The following is a 24,913-nucleotide window of genomic DNA, read 5'->3' on the forward strand; positions in this document are numbered from 1 at the left end:
CTAAGAGTCATAACAGCAGCCCCCTGTTGCTCTTAGGGGGAAGGGGAGGGGCTGGGTGGGAGATTTGTTTACAGGCTCTTTCTCTTCTGATTTTTTAAATTTTGTTCTTCATGTTTATGTTCAAGTAAAACCTAGCTTTAAAGTTGAGGTGTTTTGTTGTTTCACTGTTGTGTGTTAAAACCACTCTTTTTTGGCACTTTGGGATGTTCACTTAAAGGAAAAGGTTTTGGCAGAAAGCACTGACAAAGTCCTGTTGTACCTCTCAGACCGAGACCTGTGCTGTGAAACAAAGTGCTGCTGAGTGGTTATTCTTCGCCTCATTCCACCCTGGCCCAGCACAAAATAAGTTTCACTTTATATCTCCAACAACCCCACTTCTGCTGAGTTCCTCCCTCTTCCATGACACATGCTGCACAAAAAAGCCTCACAGGTGGCTTTGTGCAGTTGTTTGCATTTCACCTTCTAAACACAGAAAACTTACTTTTACGATGAGATAAACTGTGATCCAATGAAATATGCTTTAAGAACCACTTAAAATGTGTTTAATCTGGAAAATAAATCCATCACTTTTGACTCTGGCAAGACTCTACAGTCATGTCAACAAAGATTTTGGCCTGCTTAAGATCTGTATCTTTATACAGACTTAATAAAATATAACTCTTGAGAACATTTTCAAATTACAAACAAAGTCACAATACACAAACATCTTCATGTTTATATTCTTAAGGTCATATGAAAATACGTTGCACTTTCTGCAAACGCAGTTAACATTAGAAGTCACTGACAATTTATCTGAGATGAAGAGGTTGCTGGGGAAGCTTTCTAACCCCCTTGATTGTTATGGAAATAGTTAAAATATTGAAATGAATTTAAGGAGTTATACACGTCAGTCCTGCTATAATTTGGAGACAATGAATAATATATTCCAGACAAAGTGAAGGCAGCTATAGAAGTAAACTAAAATAGGAAAATTACGCCCACCAGGCATTTAAATTTAGGAGCTGAATAAATTATCCATACATTAAAAGGTTCATATATTTCAAAGAAAGCATAAAAAAGTTTTTTTAAAAAAATGAGAAAATGTAACAAAAAGCAGAATAATTCCAAATGTGATCAAAGCTGGTGTGGAAACCTATTTAATGGATATCCTTGTTGAACAAAAATTATACAACACTACTTTCACAGTTCTATTCTTTTAGCAGATGTTCACTTAGAGTGTCTGCTGTTTTATGAGGCAAGTTTTAATCTGGTACATTGAAAAAAATCATTAAAATTAAGATTTTTATCAATTCAAATGTCTATTGTATTTTTTTGTCTTTTGGCATAATGGACATTTATTGCTTTTAATCAAATATTTATCTGGTATTCTTCCAAAAGGACTTCCATATATTCTTCTATGATTCAGTTCACTGCATATGCTATTCTTCCAAATCTATTAATTAAAAAGTTCGCTCAGACTATTTGATGAAATTCAAAAATACCTCAACAATTTTCTCATGTTGAAAAGCTGATTCTCCCAACATTCATCGAAGCCTTAGTTAAAACTCTGTATACATAGCACTTCCAAACGTGTGCCACTGTCACAGAGTATCTGAACTGCTGTTGTCTTGGTCTTATAACAGATTTGGTTAAAAATATCTGAGCAGAGCTTCATGTTTTCTTGTTAAGATGACTTCAGAATTAGGAATAGTGAAGATGCTGTTATTCCTGCTATGACTTAAGAAGAATTCTGCGAACAAGTTCTTTCAGATCTCCAGTGAACTGATGATGTATACTTCCAGTGAGGAGCAGACTCATCACTATTTAATATTACTATTTAACAGAGATTGCATTATTCTTCCCAGCTTCAAATGGGATGTCCTCCTTTGCAGCTCATTCCAAGAGAATGAACATCTTCAAATAAATCCAGCCAAGGCAACTGACACTGGTACGACAGGGACAGTAACACAGCTAGGTAGTTTTCTTCTGCGGGTAGTAGTGATTGCAGAATAGTGCCCAATGGACTGCAAGCCTGAATGGTCACAATAAAGGTGGATTTCAGAGACAGACATGAAAGCATATTACTGTCTTACAGAGCACTGACAACATCTGACTTCAGTAGGTGGCTTCTGACAACTGCTTGTGTTGAGACACCATGTCAGAGAACTAAAAGTGAGTCTGTTTTCTTCTTGCAAATGGATCGTGGTCATGTCATTTAACTATGTGATCACAGAGAAATGAAGACTAGATCCATACAATCGTGGATACAATTAGAAGATATTTCGTACTAAGAAAAGTTCAGGTAGCAGATACATGAGTATTATTTTGAAACAATTGATTTTACAATAGCAGGAAGGTTAGTTATTTTTATTTGCCGTACCCCGTAGATTTGTTGCTCTAAGTTTATCCAGTGTACATGCTGGGCACTTCCCGAGCATCCGCCTATGAAGGAAAGATATGTCACCAAACAGTATTATTTACTCTGCAACTAGACTGTGCATTCCTGTGTGTATGCAGTAAGTGTGCCTGTGTGTGAGGTAGCTCATTCCATTTGGAAAGCTGGTTGCATTTTATCCAGTGTGTTTTAAAGACATCTCCAAAGCAAATTAAAACATAGCAGTTTGCATACTGTAAATCAAAGGCTCCTTTACTGCATACTTATTTCATGTATAAAAGCCGCAGTAGAGCCACAACTGATGTAAGAAGGTCAAATCATTAGAGGTTTATCAGTATGATGTGGCCCATTATTTATAACTTAGTGAATATTAGCTAAAAATCATTTGAATAGCACTTTACTCATTAACATATTTCAAGCTATCTGTGCTCAGTGTTACCATAATTTTTGTGGTATAGCTCTGAAATATGTAAGTGTTACTTGCTTAGGAGGAATATTTGGGCAGAATAGGAATGCTCCAAGGGGCTGTGCTCTTTCTGAGGAAGAATAAACACATAAAGGATTCACTATCAAGGAAATTTTATAGTGTGGAATCCAGACAAGACTGATATATAATGCAGCAATTTATGCTTCTTAATTTAGCTGGTCAAGTTTCATGGAAATTTGTGGGTTTGTTTTGAAATTATATAGTTGAGGAGTTACACGGTAGTCGGTCACCAAAAAAACCACCCTTTCTGCCTTTGAGTATGACCTGACCTTAAGTCTTTTGGGATATGTGGTTCAGTCACTGATTGATATTTGTAATGTATTGTGACTAGTAAAATTCAACTATTTCATTTTGTAATAGCTGGTTCTTTACCTGCAAGTTGCAGCAGTGCAATTTCACTAGCTATGAGTGTGGGGATTTTTGATTGATGAGTCATTCATATCAGTAAAAGTTCTAGTAAAGCCATAATTATATCACTGTGTGAATTCCTGCAACTTTAAAAGCTTTCCTACTTCCAGCAGGAGAATTTTTTTTTACTGGTTGGGTCCCTAACATTACCCTTTCTTTAGCGATTTGCAGAAGTAGAGGGTAGGTTATTAATTTTGGGGCAAAAGTATATAAACTTTAGGCCTCCAAACCTAAACTCCCACTCCAAAACTAAGCTTTACAAATGCAAAGAGCAAAAGGGGATGTGGCCTCTGGCTGCACATGCCTCCTGGCCTTGTCCGTACACTGGCAACCTCAAGTTGCAAATGACCATGGACTTCTAGCTAGGTTAGGAGAGATTTGGGACATATCATGGGAGTTTTTCTAAATAGCGAGAGTAAGAATATGCTACATCAACAGAAGGCAGGAACTGTCCAGGTTTTTGCTGGGGGATTAATGAAATATGCAACACAGGGATAATCTATAATTTCCTATCTAAAATATCAGGCTGGATAACTGAATTGCTCAGAGACAAGGATCTTATATTCCCTCCTCCCCAAAAAAAAATTTTTTTTTTGTAACATATAGGGTCCTTTCAAGGAATCTAATGAATCCTAGGAAGCATCTTCAGGTCACTTAGACGTGGGGAATCATCTTTGCATTTTATAAGGCTAGACAGTTTCAGAATTGCGCATCACACTGAAGAAATTATTGATGGATAATTTAGAAAAGTTAATGAATTTGTAACACAATAAAACCATAACCCTTTGTATCTAATATTTTTCTGCATATTCAGCATACCTTATTCTCCACTTTCTGATGTATGTGAATAGCTAAATAATATAAATCATCATATTACTGATCTAAATGAATCCTTACCAGATAGTTTTAATGGTTTTAACAACACCAGCTTAATCCCAATGCATGATGAATTAAAGACAGGTTTTAAAAGGATAAAGAAGGGTGGATTCTAATTTTTACTGATAAAAAGGATGCGTGAATTCTGCAAATCAATGTACTGAACACTTGGGATGTAGAAACTTCCTTTGTATCCTATTTCCAGCTGAAGAGTCTAGAAAGAAAAATAATACGTCTTTCTTCTTTTTCTTTTGGGAGGAAAAAAAGGCAAAAACGCTCTGTTTTCCTCTCGAGTCATGTCATTTCTTTCATACATGTCTTTGCTTTGTTCAAAAAAAAAAGCTTTTGCCTTTTGCCTACATGCCTTGTTTCCAGTGCCATATGTCAAAATCTTACAGTCAACTTTTGATTTTATCACCTATTCAGTACACATGAGAAAAAGAGCAATTACTTCAAGTACAGGGTATGTGGATTTTTTTAAAATTTCCATTTTAAACCATTTTAGTCCAGATCCAAGCCTTAAAAATTTGGTGACATGTATTTTTTGATGTCTTGGAATTAAGTCATTCTGATTTCACATTGTTGTGAAATCAGCCACTTGGAAAAAATATGTAAGAGTCCTGATTTGCCTTTCTGAATCTATTTTTCACAGTTGCAAAGTCCTGGTCAAATAAATTAAATTACTACAGCAGTATGTAACTAATTTTATGTAAATTAAGATGTTAATGTTCTGAAACGCATTCCTGAAAATGGTCTGTTTTCTCTTGTAGCTTTTCTTCATTAATGCCACAGTGGAAATCTAAAAATTAATTTCTACAAGACTAAGTGTTGCTCCCTGGCCTCTAAAGAACTAATTTTGTAAATAGTCTTAATGGTCATCTGACACTTCTCAGTAGCCCATCAAAATAAATCAACACTGCTGCCTGTGTGCCAACAGAATGGGCAAATGTGAATTCAGGTTTTTATAAACATCAGATGATCTAAGCAAGTTTTAGCTGTGTTGCTGGGTACATAATTATTGTAATATTTTAACCTCTGTTTGTGGCAGTCCCCTAACACAAGCAAAATTGATGCTTTAGGTTATCAAGAAAATACAAAGATTAGCAGAATGAAAATAAGCATAATTGGAACCAGAGGAATGAAAAGTCAGAAACAACCTTATTATTTGACTAGAAAGGTTCAAGTAACAAATACATTCAGACACACACAAAAGAGGCAAATCTGAAAAAAGGTAGCTAAAGCCTCAATTTCCACCTACGAGTTTCCTCACTTTTTCTGTCATCATGTCAGATTAGACTGAGAGAAGCCATGATTATCTTTTTAATTATTTTTGCATGCAGATCTAGATTAGTTCTATGTTAATTTTTTGCTATGTATTCTAAATGATCATCTGCAATGGTAAAACAAAGTGGGTCAGGTCCCTCAAACATTGGATAAACTGTTATATTGGCTTGAAGAAACACAACCTCTGCTGCTACAACTTTTCTGCAAATACTAGAATATTGTATACAGGAAGGTAATTTTTTCAACATACTCCACCAGTTTAATGTACACCCCTTACATCATCACTGTGAAGAATGAAAAGATGAGAAGATATCCTTCTTTTGTATTTTCGAAACTCCCTTTTCCAAAGAAATTTTCTTACCCCAGTTATTTTGCCTACACTGAACTTGTTTTCTCCATTTGTGAAGATCTATGAAAGTTTAGTCATTGGCTTCAGTTAAAAATCTGATGGTTTTGCATAGACACAAACCACTGAGAATCTCACAGCATTATTAACTAAATGTTACCAGTTCTTAGAAAGAAAATTGCATTCTTCCTAAAAGGTCTTAATCTGAGACCAGTATAAGAGAATTTAATTATTTTTTTAAAAATAAATAACGTGAATATTAAAAACTTAAGATCCAGACTGTCAGCACAAAGAATCATGAAGGATTTAAGAAAACCTGGAAATAAATTTTCACAGTCCAGATTATTTTTTTATTATGTAAATGTGATTGAAAATGTTATTTGTATTTTCAGCTATGCAAAAATATATATACAGAGAAGATACAGTTAATCTATTTTCTGTAGTGTGCAGATATTTAAGGTGATTGATTTAACCTTGCCTGAATTCCTAAAGGTCCGTACCCCCACTTTTATCCAGCGTGAGTTTAAAAGAGTCCTTAAATTCTCCCAAACCAATCACCTCAGGAAACTGGCTGAAACTTGAGAGTGACTGAAGTCAATATATTCTAACAGCAAGTTATGCTTCTGAACCATACAGGTTAATGAGTTACTGCTATGCATCAACTGAGTGTGATGGCTGCTTATTCATTCTTTGTTTGTATCAAACACAAGGTAAAACACATTAGGTTAAACTTTAATGAAAAAAGCTTATTCTAATGCACTTTATTTTGGATTTGCCAAAGGCTAAGAGTTCATTTAGTACCTCTTAAAGCAATGGCAACTTGATGAAATGGCTAAGCCCTAAATAAGAGAGATTATAATATAATTCAGTCACCCTGATTTCTGGTTCCCTGTTGTAATTATTAACAAAAATTCAGATTCATAGATTTCAAGACAATATTTATTTGTGCAAGGAAGTATGTTGTCAAAAATTGAGTAGCAGTCAGCTTCATTCAATCTGTAAGTACAATGAATAAACACCATATCTCCTCTTGTATTACTTCCTTAGAAATTGAGATCTGGGCCTTCATCCACCTTCACATGTGCGTCTAGACTTTAAGTAAAAATAAACTTCTTCTGAAAGCTACAGCTATTGAGCCTTGCATATACATCCACTAGAATGAAGGCAATACCTGTTGCAAGATATTGTGAAAAGCAGTGGCTGGAAAGGAAAAAATAAAATAAACAGGAGAGTAGTCATGAATAAAAGATTCCCTTTGAAAGCTATTAGTAGTCCTTCTGAGAAACACATGACAAATGGATCAAATTTTTTTCACAACTGACTAGAATTCTGGAGGAAAATAACCTTCTTGCCATCATGGAAGCTTATATATCCTTCAACAAGGACAAATGGGAAAACCTCAAAAATTAATTTTTTTTTTTCTGAAAAACTAAGGAATTTTCTAAGAAAATTTCTTGATCTGAAAAATTACATGAGTGTTTGGGTTTGGCTTTAGTTAGCATATCATCTGCTGCCTGATTTAATTTGAAATATTATTTCTTTCATCTACTGTTTCTATATATGTGAAGATTTGACAAGTTTTCAGGTCCACCTCATTTATGCATACTTTCCTAAAAGTCAAAGAGCCAGCATAACCACTATTAAGTTAGTATTTCAAAACTTTGTTTTAGGCATGTGATTATCAAAAGTCACAACCAAGCACCATCAAAAGTCAAAGCTTGTCTTCTGGTTTCTGATTCAGTAGGTTTCTTGTACAGCTGAAGATGTATAAGGTATTCTCAGCCAGGCCTTTCATGGTTTATGGAATGACTGAGGTTCTCTGGTGGTTAGAATAGAATTCATAGAATGAAGGGAATCTGGTGATTTTCTTTTCCAACCCCTTCCTGTTCAAGCAAGGCTACTTAGCACTGGTTGCCCAAGACCATGTCCAGACAATTTCTGAATCTCTCCAAAGATGGAGAGATGGGAAATCCATGTCAGTGCTCAGTCACCCTCACAGTGAAAGAGTGGTTGCTGATGTTCAGATAGTGGGAAGTGTGTTTCTGGTCACTGGGCATCATCAATAAAAGCCTGCCTCCATCCTCTTTCCATCCTCCCTTCATGCATTTAAACACATTGACAAAATCCTTTATGAGCTTTCTCCAATTCAAACAGTCCCAACTCCCTCAGCCTTTCCTCATAAGAAAGATTATAGAATCACAGAATCACTGAGAATCACAGAATCACTGAGAATATGCTTAGTTGGAAGGGACCCACAAGGATCATCAAGTCCAGCTCCTGGATCTGTACAGGACCATCCCCAAGAGTCACACCATGTGCCTGAGAGTATCATCCAAACACTTCTTGAAATCTGTCAGGCTTGGTGCTGTGACCACTTCCCTGGGGAGCCTGTTCCAGTGCCCAACTACCCTCCAGGTGAAGAACCTTTTTCTAATATCCAACAGAAGCCTCCCCTGACACAGCTTCAGGACATTCCCTTGGGTCCTGTTACTGGTCACCACAGAGAAGAGATCAGTGCCTGCCCTTCCTCTTTCCCTCACAAGGAAGTCATAGACTGCAATGAGGTCTCCCCTCAGTTTCCTCTTCTCCAGGCTGAATAGACCAAGTGGCATCAGCTCCTCCTCATACAGCTTCCCCTCAAGGCCCTTCACCATCTTCGTTGCCCTCCTTTGGATGCTCTCTAAGAGCTTAATATCTTTCTCATATTGGTAGTGACATAGTTCCTTATTTATCTTAGTGACCCTTTGCTGGACTCCTTCCAGTAGCTCCATATCCTTTATGTACTGGGGAGCCGAGCACTGTGCATGGCATTCTAGGTGTGCCCTCACACTAGCCCTCACTAGGGCTCAGTAGAGAGGAAGGATCACCTCCCTCAACAAGCTGTCAAGGCTTCTAATGCAGCCCAGAACACCCTTCTTTGCTTGAAGGGACTCATTGCTGGAAAGGGCTCATTTCTAGCTCCACCAGAGTCAGCCAGGTGATGTCCTACAAAATTGCATTTACTGGTCAGTCCCCAGCACTTACTAGTGTGTGGAATTATTCCTTCTCAGGTGCTGAACTTTTCACTTCCCTTTTTTTAAATGCATGAAGCTCCTGTCAGTCTATTTCTTCAGCCTGTAAAGGTCTGGACAGCAGTAAAACCCCCTTTCTCTTACTAGTATGGCAAATCTTCCTCCAGATGATTTTCCTAACCTGGGATTTCTTACAAGCACTTTCCCCTACAGAATGCTGTCTCGGTTTCTGCCTGAAGGGAAGCTGAGCATAGCAAAGGGTGTTTTTGAAATCCAAATTTTCAGGGACCAATTCATCCTTTGACACCAAATAATATATGTGTAGTCACACAATATATTAAATGCACTATAAAAGTAATAATATTTGAAATTGGTTTTGCATCTAGTGTGAACAAGATTTTGAAACAAGAACAGAACCTTTTGAAACAGGTAGGAATTTAGGAAGATTGGTACGGCAAATGTTTTTTCTAGGTGGCAATGCAGAAATGCAGGTTACCATAGAAGGTAAAATCTTGACAATTGCAATCCTGTCTACTCTATAACTCTATTGGAGTTCACACAGTGAGTTTCAAATGAATATAGATACGCTTCAGCATTCTTGTTCAGTATGTCCCTTCTCCATGGTGCCTTATTATTATTACAATTTAATGTGGTGGCACCTAACTGGCAGAGTCAGGTTATACTCCAGTGTGCTAAACAAACATAATAAATGACATGACAGTCTCTGCCACAATACATGGACTTCACTCTGACAGAACTAGATCCAGTGAAGGAAAAAGTAATGATCTATTCTGACAAGATTCTGAAGGTATTTAAAACAGATGGAAAACCCTAGACTCAGTATGAACGTCCTCCTTAACTGTCTTGAATCAACATGAGGTAGCTTATTTCATACAGACTGCCATACAGAGCCAGACCAACAGCACAGATTTCCATACCAAAGTCTAATGGACAAGTATGTCCTTCCACATACTAGGAAGAACTGTAAATACTTATTCTCAGAGTATTTGACTTGCCCAGTTTTATACCTTTTGTGGCACTTCCTGAAGTTCACAGCTAAGCTGTCTATGTTGTCTGGTTTCAAAGTCTGTCTAATGGCAAACAGATGTGACTCGGTCATGCCAAACTTTTGGTTGGTTGCCCTTGGAAAACAGATACAGGAATTGTGACTGTAGAAACCAAAGACCACAACTCCAGTTTGGAAGTAAACAGTCCTTTCCTGATCTGCTTACAAAATAATGACATTTCACACTGCTATAGACTTTAAGTTGTGATTACTATTTTCTACTATATAGAAATAAAATTTAAAAAAATTAAGCACTATAAAAATATCTTTAATTAATATTCATATGCCATGCCTTACTTAGAGTCACACTGTGCACAAGGGTGATTCCTCCTTCCATCAATATGTACAGTCTGAAAGCCAGTCTTATACCAGTACGCCAGACTGTCTCTGAATATCTTTATATTTTCTTGTTCAATTTCTATGTAAGATATCCGGTTGGTTATGGACAGACTTCATAAAATGTGGGACATTATTTGTAAGTGACTACAAGACTAAAGCACTGCTATTACTATTTGTTATCATAAGAGAAAATATGTGTTTATGTCTTCATACGGATGCATTTGGAAGTAAATATTCCATAACATTATATTATATGCATTAACACTATGTAAGATCAAGAATCTTTAATAAATTTCCCTGTTTTGATACTGAAACAAAGAATTTCTTTTATGAACAAGAGCATAGCACCTGCATTTTTCACAAAAAAAATTTTGCATAATGAATTCTCTAGATTCTGCTATTGTTCAGTGAAGTACACGCTCATGCAGAGAACTGCAGGATGGAGATTTCAATAGGAAAATAAGTTAATTTATGACAACAGCTAAGTAATAAAAGAAAGGCATATGAAAAATATGGAAAAATTGTGTCTGAGCGCCCTGCCTTTCAAAGAAATGAGACTGAATGAGACAACAAGGCAGTAGAGTCTTTTGTGTTTACTCAAATTCTGGATATAGTGATAGACACCAGAGTAAGAAACCTACATTAGTCTTGTCAGTTTTGTTAGTCTTACATAGGATAGAGTGCGCACACTCCTATCCTTTCAGATCTAGATATAGTTCTACGAAAACAAAGCCAGTTTCTGCTCCGTATTTCTTATGCAAGACATCCTTCCCCAATGAAACCAACACCACACACTTTTGATTGTTCATAGTGCAAGAGATTATAAACTTAAACTCTGTACAGACCTTAAATGTCACCATTACTGAATACAAAGTTAAAACATTTTCACGGATAAAAAATGCCGTTAGAATAGCAGTAGTGAATTCATCTGGTAAGATGAATTTCTCTTATATGATTGCAAAAGGAATCTGCTTTCTTAAACCAGTAAAGGGAAGGGACAGTCAGTCTGAGATTTACACCTGATTTGTGCTATAGTCATCTTTGAAATTAAGAAGTGTATCCTTGCATTTCATTAAATTCTGGCTAATGAGATAACTGTCTTCCCAAGGAGGGAGTGATGAAGTACTCATGCCATAAAGCATAAATTAATGCTGCAAGGTTAAACACTGGAACTAACTCATGTTTCAACAAAAGCCCCTACCAGCAGTTAAATTAACTGACATAAATACCATAAAATCTGTCTTTATTTTAGTCTCAGATGATGCTTCTTTTTACACCCTTGCTTTCAGTTTGTATAACTCATTTTTGCACATTATTGCATGCATCATTTGCCATTTAAAGAATCAGCTACAACTGAAAAAAGATTTAGGAAATCAAATACTCAGGGAAAAGAACCTGTAGGTATGAGGAATACCCCTATCACACTGTATTCTGCCTGTACTCTTTAAAGAAAATACCACAACAGACAACCACAGTTCAAAGAAACAGTTAATTATGTTGAAAATAGACGAAAGAAATCTACTTTTTCAGGTTTTTGACAGACATTTTGAAAAAAAAGCTAAGGAAAACCTGTGGTGATAATAGGTTTGATATATATTCTGGCAAAAAATTATATCACATTAATGAGGTGGCTTAAAGGGCTCATGCATTTTGTAGGAGGCATTTCAATGTATTAGTATAATTAGCAGTGATGAGAAAACTGTTTGGAACTGAATTACCTCTCATGAGTTCATTTGAGCTATATGAAATTACACCATGCAAGAAGGAAAATTATGGAGCCATCCAGAGAGAGTTCATGCCTGATTTGATCATAGTCACTAATTGGATGATCATTTTCGTAAAGCTTTTCAAATGGTTGACAGTTTCTGCCTCTCATTTTTTTTAATGGACTAGCTCTTTATTTCTTGCACTAAGCAACCAAACATACATTTATTCAAGATTTTGGTGTTTCCACAGGGACCTACAGGTGTAATTGTCACAATCTGAGCAACCTTTATCCCCTAATTAGCTGCTTTTTGGGGACCCCTGATGAGAGTTGCTGTTCTTGTTAACAATCTTAGAGAATACCTGATGAGTAAGACTCTCCAAAGTCTGATGCATGTCAGCAGATACCATATGACAGCAATTTAATGAAGTTAAAAACTGACTTGATTCTGATGGCTGGGATAGCATCTGTGTTGTATAGCTTTTGATTTCTGTTGGTCTATTTTTTTTTAACATGAATTGGGTGTTCTGGGGAAGAATAACAGAAAGGTGAAGGATACAGGAAGGAAAGCTTATTAATAGAAACACTTTATGAGCCCTTTTTCTGTCCTTCCTAATATCCAGTAACACTGAGCAAATTAAAATGGTGCTAACCTTCTTCACATATTTTAAGTTAGATGTCTAATATATAAAATACTTGATTTGAGAGTTATTAAGCATTTAACTCAGGTATGTTTTGCCAGTCTTTTACCAATGGTCTTAGTGGTTTTTCTGGGGTTTTTTGTTATGTTTGGAAGGGATTTTTTTGTTTGTTTTAATTATGCTTTCCTTTATTTAGTGCAAACATTTTGCAGTAAGATTTAGACTTAGCGTCACCACAAGTGTAAACTATTACCAGTATTTTCCACAAATAATACATCTGGGTTGAAAAGTCAGGAAGGAAAACAGAAGAGGAATGGCTTTACAGTCTCTTAAAAGAAAAAAAATGGAATGATAAGTTAAGAATACTTTAAGAATACTTCAATTACTTCAATTTAAAAATACCTCAATTACAAGTTATAATTCAATGTTGGTAAGCCTTCTGAAGTATTTGTGTGGACTGTTCTTGGAAATTTTTTTGCAGCCTCTTATGAGAACAGAGGTTCTTTCTTTATTTCCTAAAAATTTTCAAAAACTTTCTAGCAATCACTTACAGAGGACACTAGCACTTATTTAGATGATATTAGTATATAAATGTAGATCCAAGCAAAAATGTTACCATTACATGCAGTATTCTATGTTCGTATAGCTTTCATACTCCAGCAGATTTTAGAGAAATATGAACAAAATATTATTTAATACTTTCAAACTTTATTACATTCACTGAATTTACCTGCAGTGTCAAGATGTCTTCCCAAAAAATCTGAAGTCCGAGACAAATCCCAAGAAAAACAGTATTTCATAAATGTCTCTTAACTTAGTCACGATTTGAAACACATTGTTTACAAGAATTTTTAGTAAGATTCTGGCCAGCAGGTTATAGATTGTAATGATGCAAAAGCCTAGAAGTAATTTACCACTGGTTCAACATAGGAAGAACATATGTGTTCAGAAGTATGTTTGTAGAAGGTATACACTCTGCTACTGTTTTCACGGTAAATAGAAGAACAACTGGTAGTACAAATGCCTTATTTGATGTTGTTCCTCCCTCTAATCTAGCAGAAAATTGTTCTAGTTATGCACCCCATAGTCCTTTGGCCACTTTCATGTTCAATGTCACATGGAAGACAAATGCAGCACAGCCTTTTACATCTCATAAAAATTAATACAGGGAATTCACTAAAGTTGGAAATAAAGAAAAGTACTATTTGAGGTCAAATTGAGGTCATTGAGGTCAACTACAGTGTAGGGCTCCCATTTCCAAATCAAGCCATATTCTTAAAGGACTCATGTCAATAATAATAATAATGGTCATTTAAGTAACTTTCTAGAGTACATTATCAATATAAAGTAAAATTATTGTCACTGATAAAAGATTATTTTTTAACTGCAACCTCATAGTATGGTTGACAATTTTTATTCATAATGCAGCAATTATTCAATTTATCTTAATAAAATGGATTTTATAGAAACTTGGCAATATGATGCAATTGTTCCAAAAACCCACTTGGAAATTATTTCCACTTCACAGGCTACTCCCTATAGACAGTCATATGGACATTTCACTGCAGTTAAGTTGGGTTAATTTTTCACATGCAACAGTCATGTGTCTTTTTGCACAGGAAACTGATTGTTTTAGCTGAGGAAACTTTCAGTTACCTGAGGGTATGGAACAGTGTTGGTTTGCAGATACTCTATGCATGAAAAAAATCATCTGAATCAAACAGAATACTAAAGCTTGAAGTTCAGGTTTTCCTAATGGAAGAGGTTTATATGTTAAGCAAAGTAAATGAAAGCTCTATGACAGATATTTATTTCATTAAGGCATTAAAGGTGGCAGGTCTTCAGTTTGATCATAGCGCTACTGGTGTAAACTGAGTTTCTGGAAGTTTTATTACTTCAGCTTTTATGGTTGTGATATAAGAATTCTGAAAAGATACTTTTGCTCATCAGTTTTGTTCTGAATATCTGAAGTTGTGTGCACACATAAGCAGTCTGGGAAAGAGCTGTAATTGTTTTATATTTGTAACCCTGGCTGTTTATTCATATAAAGAAAACATTCCATAATAATTATGAAGATAATAATTAGAAGAGCAATGAGACAGAGTAAGGATTACAAAAGTGGAAGGCTCAGAAATGGAAACCTCAGAATATTGTTATTAGCCTCCTTTCTAAGAAGGGACTTGATATATCAAAGTGTGAAACACGCACAGAAATCAAAGTTAGGGAAGGTTTGGTTGTTTCTGAAGAAGCGTTCTTCCCAACATTTATGCTGTGAAAATGGTGTCATTTTATCAGGAATGGGCTTAAAACAACCTTTATAGTCTTTCAGGAGGATAAAATAAAATCAGTAGGTAGAAGTGGGGCACAGGCCTCAGATGTAAATGATACAACTATACTTCTAAAATACAGATTCAAAGGTGGTAGAACCATGGCCATGAAAGAGGCATATAGTTTGGAAGATTTAGCATATTATTTCTTTGAAGTACAAATTGCCCATGCCATTTTCAACAATGAGAATTAAATTACTATATTTCCCTTTAAAGGTTAAAAATCAACACATGTCCACTTGTTGGAAGATATATCCAAAAATCAGACACTGGCAATACAGTCCCTTTAATCTGTTAATATAAGGCACTGAAGAGCTCTAATTTGTACAAAACTCGTAGAAGTCCCCAAGGACAGCAGTATAGCCACTGCAAATGTGTAAAGCACATACATATCCTTTGTCCAGGATTTGTCCTTTGTTAGCCTTCTGACTAGCACTAAAATCTGCACAGTAGTGGTTGAGTAAAATTTTAAAATGTATTGCTCAAAATTTGTCATTAAAACATTAAGAACACAAATTTTTTAATGGTATTTAATTTTTAGCATTACTTATTCTTCAGGATAATGAGCTTCTTTGTCTCACTATTTTTACCAGAAATGCAACTTGTATCACTGTTATTATCATAACTCAAAGGAATACAGAAATTAATTGGAATGACTTGGTAAATGGCCCTCAAAACCAATCCGTCAGACTTCAAGTAATTTTATTTATGAGAGATCTTTAAATAAACCAGAGAAAATAGTATGTTACTCCCTGGGAATATCTTTCTTTTACTGAGAAAAATATCTGCCTTTTTTTTTTAAATCATTGTATTTAATGGGGGTTGGAGGGTAGAAACAGAATCCTTGAAGTCAGCAGCAACTCAAAGAAATATTCCTGAGAAACGTTTCAAGCAATTCCCTAAGCAGCCTGACCCAGGATATTAGCCCTGAAGGCTTTTGCACGACCACCACTTTCACCACTAGTGGATACAGCTATACATCCAGATGTTGATGTTGAAAAAAATCTGTTCCCAGACTCAGCATCTGCTTCCTGAAATCAACTAAGTCTTCTGTGAATTGATGGAATACTCAGCATAAGAAAGCAAAGATGAATATTTATTTTATAGAACAGAATTTTATTTTATAGAGTAAAGCCCACAACACTGTTTATACATCTTCCTTTCAATGGCAACATTCAATTCAGTAAAAGAAATGCAAAAGACTTCTCAAGGATGTTAGTTTACAGGTGTTAAAACATGGCTATATAAATTAGGTCAAGAAAATCTCAAAGACATATTTTTATACTCTGCAGGTGCTTTTTACGACTTAAAAAGCTGCATTTGAAAACTGAATTACTGAATATATGGGATATTTTGCTATAAGAATACACTTTTCCTTTTTGAGATTAGGCATCTTAAAAACTCATTGAAGTGAAGAGATGGGTAAAATGTGTATGTTCATTTTCTATTCAGGAAATGTATTGGATAGATATTACCTGCTCCCAGCCACTGGCCAATTTTATAAACCAAGTAATTGTCTGTTTTTCTAAATAATCAGCAATTGTATTCATTTTGCCCATTTTTAAATATAGAAAATGGCCTATCATTACTTTTTCCAAAGATTCTGCTATTGCAAACATTATATTATAAAGTCTAATATCTTCCTCACTGAGAAAGGTGCATTACATTTACCATACTAATCAGAAGTGGAAAAAATTGTGCGCTGCAATATTTTTAGCCCAGCCAGTGAAATCTCAAAAATTTGAGAAATATAATTCTTACAGCATACAAAGTCAAAAGTGATAAAAGGCAACGTTCATCCCCATTAATAGCTCCAGTGACTTCAATGGAATTACAGCAAGAACAAATTTGGCCCAGTCTCCTTAGCACAACAGACTGTTCACATGTGCTGCAGAACTCCTTCTGGGTCCGTGCCACAGCTATTTTCTCTCTCTCTCTCTCTTTTTTTTTTTTAATGTAGACAAAAACTTAAAAAAATTAAAAGGAGGAAATAAGGAGGGAAGGATCTACTCATATGATAAGGTGTATTTTTTACAATTAACTAGAATTTTATTCTGGGACAACAGAAGTAAATGGCGACTATGTTTAAGTGCTTGCAAAATACCACATTCTAGCACATTAAGTGCTAGAATTCATAGCATCAGTGAAGATGTTTGCAAAAGATTAATCCACAGAAAGAAACAACAGCCGTGGTCTTCTTCATAATGATGTTCTATTATGCTGTTCACAATATTCCAGCACTACTTCTTTATTAAAATCTCAAAAATCATTCTATAAAACAGAAAGAAAGAAGATTTTGCCTTTTTGCCTCATGTATAAAGCTGTTGCTCAGTCACATTAGGTATTCTACAAATGTTGTTAATCTGTAGGTTAAATTTCTTTATATATCCCGCCTCAATAGTTTTATGCTAACAAAAAAGCCAAGCTGTTGATCAATGACTATAAAAAATTGAATGATTCCAAGTATTTGGCTTTTCAAACCTTCGTTAGGTCTCAATGTTGACCTGGACCTAGTCAAGAGGAAAAAAATTTAAAAGTTGCACATTTCTAAACCTGCACTATACTTTTTTTAGACATTATTATATTGTTAAATCCAGATTCAGATTACTGAAATCAATTATATTTCTATGCATTTTTTCGAGCTTTAGAAAAAGCCCTTACTTTGTCCTGTTTTTTAGTAAAGTCAGTTTCATATGCTAACAGCTACAAGGGTTTATTCAAGCAAAAAAGGAGTTGTTTTGCAAACATATATTAGCTGCAGTCAAGAATCAACTTTTTCTTACTCCAACTACATTTTAAAAACCCTACTCAATTTAAAGCCACAGGTAAAGTAATTAACCATAACATACACTGCAGCTTCTCTACAAAGATACAAACTATGCTCTGTGAATTAGTATCATTGCAGATATGTAATGTGACTGTGCATCACTTGATACTTAAACTGATATTTATATCTGTTTCTCACTTTGTCCATTGTTCATCATGTGTAACTGCATCTGCATTGTGGGATGCTTGTTTTAAAACGTGAATATACAGTGGAATATAACTGAGTCCCCATTTTATGTAAATTTATTTATTACCTTTAATATATTAATTACATAGTGTTATATTACAATATTTTAATGTTTTTTGGCTCCTGGCTAATAAAATGTATTTTGAAAGTACTTTCTGGTAATATGCATCCCTGAAAGCTCCAACAGAAAAAGGTCTAGTCCCGGTGTAGTAGAAAATAACCACATTCTAATGCCAAGCTTGTTTTAGATGTCTTCGTTTTGATAGAACATTGTTCGGCACAATCTCAACAAAATGATCTGATTGTGCATGATACTCAGATTGCGTTAGTCTTTAGACAATGTTGCACTCATTGCTCTGTCAATTCAAAGGCTCATCATGGTATCACAGAAGAAAACATATAGTGGCATTTCCATTATGATTGGGGGTGCTGGATCTGGCAACACATTGCTACGTGCAGTTTGTGATATAGTTCTGCTTGTGGGCAACCCTCTCTGTGCTTCTTTCCTTTAGCACTGTATGGTGGCAATATTTTTGCTATCTTCTGTTTAAAAATATTTTACAATGTCTGTGTTGCTTTAAAAAATATTAAAACAATTCTGGGAATTATTTAAAGAGTTTTATGATTTTGGAAAAAAAGTTTGTTCAATTTGTGCTTGCACTAAAGTGGTATTGTCATTCAAAGCTTCTTGACTAGATGAAGGAGCTTCTTGTTTTCCTTCCCAGATTCATCTTATCACAGACAATGCACATTTCTATGCCTGGACATAGCTTCTCCTTCAGGCATTTGACCCACTAGCACCTTCTATCAGAGAAATTTCCACTCAACATTGCTTCCATTGTATGATAAAAAAATATTTACAGAACTAAGCATTTTTAGTCATATAGGCAAATATGTGCCTTCTTAATTTTGTTTCATTTTTCTGTACAAGTATATGTGTGTGACATTTGGCTCTTGACTGATATGCTGCATACCTGTTTCACTTGATTTTTTCCATGAGATATTAGAATGCCTGCCTAGCTCAGTGGGTTTTTGTACCTCTGCAAATTTTGGCCAGTATCTAAACCAGTCTTTCAATATTTGCTCTGAAAAACAGGAACTTCCTGATATATCCTCCAATGTAAGCAGCCCTGGTTTAGCTTTTTCATTACCAGGGCCTTTTTTGTCTCCTTTCACTCTAAAGGAAAGCAAAAGATCTTCACGTTCTAGTAATACATCCTGGGGAAACTTTCTTCACAAACCCATTTACAAACTCACCTTCTGCCCTTTTCTTCTGCTGTCTTTGTGCTGTTGCTCTCAAAATCTGCACTTCAGAGAACTTTTGTAAGTTGAAGGATTTTCCATTCATTCTCTAAACAGATTCTCAGAAATTGCTTCCATGAAACAGCCATACACATACATATATACATTCAGAAAAAGAAAATCTATAGCTTTAACAGTTATTACTTTATTTACTGATGCAATTTGATATTTGATATTTACTCCTTCAGGACCTTTAATCAAACAAAAAGTGTTCTCATGAATGAAGTTTCAGTGTCATGGCAAAGAATTGCCTTTTTCTTTTCCATAGCAATAATGGTAGGATTTTTTCAGTCTCTTCACTTGGAAAAGACACCATTACCTAATGAGAGGGCACCGACAAGAATTCCACATTCCTACTGCTAACTGAAATCTGCCAAGACTGGCTTGTTTCTTCACTATGTTTTCTCTGCCAGAATTTTCCTGATTCTTTTTCCAATTCTTCATGAATCTATGGTGAGAACAAATGCAGAAAAAGCAGCATAAGGAAGACGCTTCAGCCTTGCTAAAATTTGGCTTAATTATCATGAATTTTCCTTTTTTTTCATTCACCCTCCTGCTCCTTTCTCCCCAAAAGTGCAAGTTTTGGGTTTTGAATATCTCTTCATTTTTAAAAATTTTTCAGATCAATTTCAAGTTCTTAACAGTCATAAGAATTAGATATTTTCTTTTTGTATCTTGAACTGAAAATTGTCTTCTTCAGTCCACCCTTCAAGCTTAAATGGTGCTCTCCACACTGGAGCTCACTTGCAGTAACTGGAGAGACTACGGTTTTAGCAGAACTTTGATTTTGATCTCTTACCATGCTAATATTTAACATCTGCATAATAGCAGTGCTGAAAACACAAGGCCTACCTATAGTTTGAAACAAGTGAAGTGTTGCTGTGAAAGATGTCACATTTTTAGACTCCAGCAGTTTCATGTAACCCTAACCCTCTGTAATGCTACCTACACAGAAAGGTACAATAATAAAATAAGACACAGACACCTTTGAAAAGCTAACATGTTCACAATGTTTGAGGTCTGTTAATTTTTCATTCAGAGAAAGTATTTTTAATCATTAGAAATACAAGCAAAAGTCATGGGAGTAGAACAGAAGTAGAGTCCCCAGAGACATCTAAGTGACAGGGAGATAAAGTATTACTTGTACTGAATATTCTCAGTTCACTTGGAAGACAAGGGTCACATACTCAAACTATGCAAATAAGCATCATTCAAATTAAGTCAATGGTGCTACCATCATTTATACCAGCTTCAGCTGTAGCTCAGCACACATTTCACAATTTGTTTATCGTATACTGATAAAACTTCTAATGTGTATTTGTAACAGGAAGTAAAAATCAATAGTCACTGTGACACTAACTACACACACAAACAGTGATAATGCAATACATTTGGGTTTTTTCTGCCTGGAAGCACTTAAGAGAAAAAGGAAAGCACTTAAGAATATTAATCATTTGTGGACCATTTCATTAGACTGCAAATGTTATGGTGAAGTGACGTGTGAGTAGCTTAAAACTATTGCATATTATACGATGATTTACACTAACTATACTCATATTCTATTTCATTACTCTCTGCTTTCATAAGCATACATTTTTAAAAGGTTTACAATGTTTCATTTGTATTTAAAAGAAAAATCAAAACAAAGCATATGTCTCATTGTATTTGCATGTCAACAGCGCTATCACAGCAAAAAGATTTTTGCCCAGTATTTACTGGATGGTGTCACATGCTACTTTAACTCACAACATCATGTGCATTTAGCTGCCAGAATCAGTCCTTTTTATCTAGGTTCCATTGCCACACAAGTATAACAGCAGGAGCTTCAGCTATTTCTGAGGCTTACATATTTCAATAAATAGCAATACTTCACTAACATGGGTGACATTCTAATATGAATTTTAGGCTGCATGTCCTTAAGGAATATTTAAGGTTATTGATATTCTGGTTTCAGTTATACTATTGATACCAATAGTGGGAACACCCAATCTTTCAAATATAGACCCACATTTCAAGCACAGTTGTTACTACTGAGGCTCATTTTTATTCTGGAAAAGGCAAAGGAGAAATTTAGGCATGCACATCAAGCAATGTTTATGTAGAGTATCTGATGCTTTCATGAGCGTCTTCACACTTGTTCTGTGCCTGGCTTGTTTGTCATGTCCAAGCACTTTGCTCAGAACCATTTCTTCATCTTAGCTGCTGGGCCTCAGCAAATCCCACACAAATTACTCAGAGAAGATATCTAACTGGGATAAGAAAGGTAAAATTATAAGGTGACATCTCTACTTGTAACTGAAGTAATATATTAGCCTGAGCTTGCTATACTAGGTAATAAAGACAGTAACATTTTTCCTAGAGAAAAGGCTAACTTTACACAATGATTACTCATGCATTTCTTTCCATTTCTATAAATTCAGTTCATCAGGTATCTTTATCTTTGGACTGTGCTCCAACTTAATCCCACTGAATACCAATTCTGTGTCCACACTGTTGAACAGATGTGTTCATGGTGAAATGACTCCACATACTGCCCAGTATTTAACAAAAATTTGGAAATATTTCCTCTTTTACCTGTGTAATCTTGGATTTCAGTTCAATAATTAAGCAAAAATAGTTGGGAAGATGTACAGGAGTAGTCCATTCAGAGGTTTGAACCCAGCTCAGTGTGTCAAACATGACACGAAATGCAAGAAGTCAGTACTGGCTGGGGGTTTTTGTTTGTTTTCTGTTTAAGAGTCATGTTGAAAAGAATACTGTGCATGCAGGAATGTGAGGGTCGTGCAGCTGAGAAAAGTCACACACAAGAGAACAGGGCAAGAAGGAAAGCAATGATCTAACACTATGATAAAGAAGTGGAAAGTGGTGATTTATGTTCTTTCTTTTGTTTGATCCTTCAGTTTTGCACCTGGAAATCTTTAAAGGTGAGTAATGAAGTACTGATACTGAGCTTGTGGTATCAAAGCTGAGTGAAAAAGTAGGATTTCTGAATTGCTTCCCCAGCTAAGCTGATAATTAGAAGGTAGCTGATTTGGAATAGAGTGGTTGTATTTAATTTTTAAGAACTCGAGCCTCTTGTTTTCTTTCACTTTTTAAAAGATGATGATGATGATGATGATGATATTTAAAATAAACATACTTCCTTTATGTGTGGCATTCCACCGGTGCTACTAGCAGAGAGATAAAAATCAGTAGCAGAAAGGTAATGACCTGAAATTAAAAATTCTACTGTAGAAAGGGTAGGACTTTGCACAGTCATATATTTAAACATAAAATAATTGGCATCTCAGTTCAATTACACAGCTTTTTAGTCTAAGAGAGAGCAACATCCACAGAAAAGAAGCAAACCACTTATTTTCTCCATCGAAAGATCAAGTGAAAAACTCTGCCATTATTTTGATTTTAAACACCTCCTTGCCCCCCAAAAACCTCTCAAGCAAACAATTATTGTACCCTTGTGAAGTTTTTATTGCTCAGAACCTTATTTGCATTTCATTATGGTGAACATGAACAGTACCTTGAATGACTGCTTTCTGAGATTCCATTAGATTATAATTCATTTTTAGACATTTTTAAAACAGTAGTGAGGTAGTTTCAACATCTGTTATTTTGCCCAATCCATTGAAGACTCTGTTGAATGAATGGGGTGCATGACAACAGAAAGCCAAGGTGACAGGCTTAGATTAAACTAATACACCAACAATAGTATCATTAGTCAAGTACTAACAGCAAATCACACTTGTATTGAAATCTAGAAATAGCTGAAAGTAAAAGGAAATCCTATAACAAAGCATCGGTTTGATAATAGCAAAGAATGATTTAATGAAAGAATAAACATTCAACATGCATTCACATCTCATGTGAAGTGCTCTTGGCTGTTAAGAGTCAAGAGCTCTTCACATGAAAGTAACATGTTTCTAACTCTTTCAGAGATGATCAGCTGAAGGAGCCTTATTAATAGCTATACAGGGCTGTTGCATTGTCCTGAGTCATCTATCCTCTTGAATTATTCTTAATTGACATATAAGTCTGCATTTTCCTGCTGCTGCATTAACCAGCCTGAACACAATGGGTCAGATGCTTGGCTGGTGAGAAGCAGAAGCCAGTTTACACCAGCTAAAAAACTGGCCCTTAACATTCAAATGCTTTTATTTAGTTAACTGTAAATATAGAGCTATTTAAATACAATTCACTCTTCTTGTATAAATTTTAATGTTATGTACTGTTCCCTCTCAATGCTGAGAACACTTTCACGTGAGTGCAGAATAAATGCCACAGAAGAACTGCATGAAGTAATAAACATGATACATTTTACCTGTAACAGAAGGTGCCTGTGGAGAATTTTTGTGCAGAACAGAAATGTATCAACAGTGAGATGACAAGAAACAGCTTCCTAGAAACTGATCATAAAAAGGGCAACCAGTTATCAGCCCTTTGTTACCCTCCACTGTTTATATTCCCCAAGACAACTTACAGCTTAGTGTGCCATCCTAACAGAATAGCAGAAGTTTGGAACCACTATGCTATATGAAAATGACTGTTAGGTATGTTTATGTCAATTAATTCTGATTTTTGATGCTTTCTTATCATGACTTGTTTCCAATTCTTTTTTCTCTTATGGTTCATTTTAAGTTCATACATCTCGTCAAACCAGATGGGCTTCATCTATCTGGGAAGGGCAAAAGAACTGTAGCCCGTAAGTTGGCAGGGTTAGTTAGGAGGGCTTTAAACTAGGTCTGAAGGGGGAAGGGGCGGCAACTGGGCTCTCCAGAAAAAAGCCTAAGGGTGTAGAGCCTGAGTTGAGAATAAAATCAATGGCCCAGCTGAAGTGCATGTACACCAATGCACGCAGTATGGGAAACAAACAAGAGGAGCTGGAAGCCATAGTGCAGCAGCAAAACTATGACATAGTTGCTGTCACAGAAACGTGGTGGGATGACGCACACGACTGGAGTGCTGCTATGGGGGGCTACAAGCTCTTCAGAAAGGACAGGCAGGGAAGGAGAGGTGGAGGGGTGGCTTTATATGTTAGAGAGTCTCTTGACTCTGTTGAAGTTGAGGTCAGCAGTGACAAGGTTGAGTGCCTGTGGACCAGAATCAGGGGGAAGGCCAACAAGGCTGACATCCTTGTGGGTGTCTGTTACAGACCGCCCAACCAGGATGATGAAGGAGATGAATTATTCTACAAGCAGCTGGCAGATGTCTCAAAATCTCCAGCCCTTGTGCTTGTGGGTGACTTTAACCTGCCGGATATCTGCTGGGAGCTTCATACTGCAGAGAAGAGGCAGTCAAGGAGGTTCCTGGAGTGTATAGAGGATAATTTCCTTCATCAACTGGTAAATGAGCCTACCAGGGGTAAGGCCCCACTAGACCTACTTTTTACAAACAGAGAGGGGCTGGTGGATGATGTAGTGGTTGGAGGCTGCCTGGGGCATAGTGACCACGAAATAATTGAATTTTCAATCCTCAGGGATGTAAGGAGAGCCATCATTAAAACCTCTACTCTGGACTTCCAGAGGGCAGATTTTGGCCTATTCAAAAAACTAATTCAAGGCATACCCTGGGAAACAACCCTTAAAGGCAAGGGGGTCCAGGAGGGATGGACATGCTTCAAGCAGGCAATTTTGAGCGCACAGGAACAGGCTATACCAGTGTGCCGAAAGGCCAGCCGGAGGGGAAGACGGCCGGCTTGGTTAAATAGGGAGGTTCTAAAAGAAATCAGGGATAAAAAGAA

Source organism: Pseudopipra pipra, chromosome 6 (assembly GCF_036250125.1).
Source record: "Pseudopipra pipra isolate bDixPip1 chromosome 6, bDixPip1.hap1, whole genome shotgun sequence".
Taxonomy (NCBI): domain Eukaryota; kingdom Metazoa; phylum Chordata; class Aves; order Passeriformes; family Pipridae; genus Pseudopipra; species Pseudopipra pipra.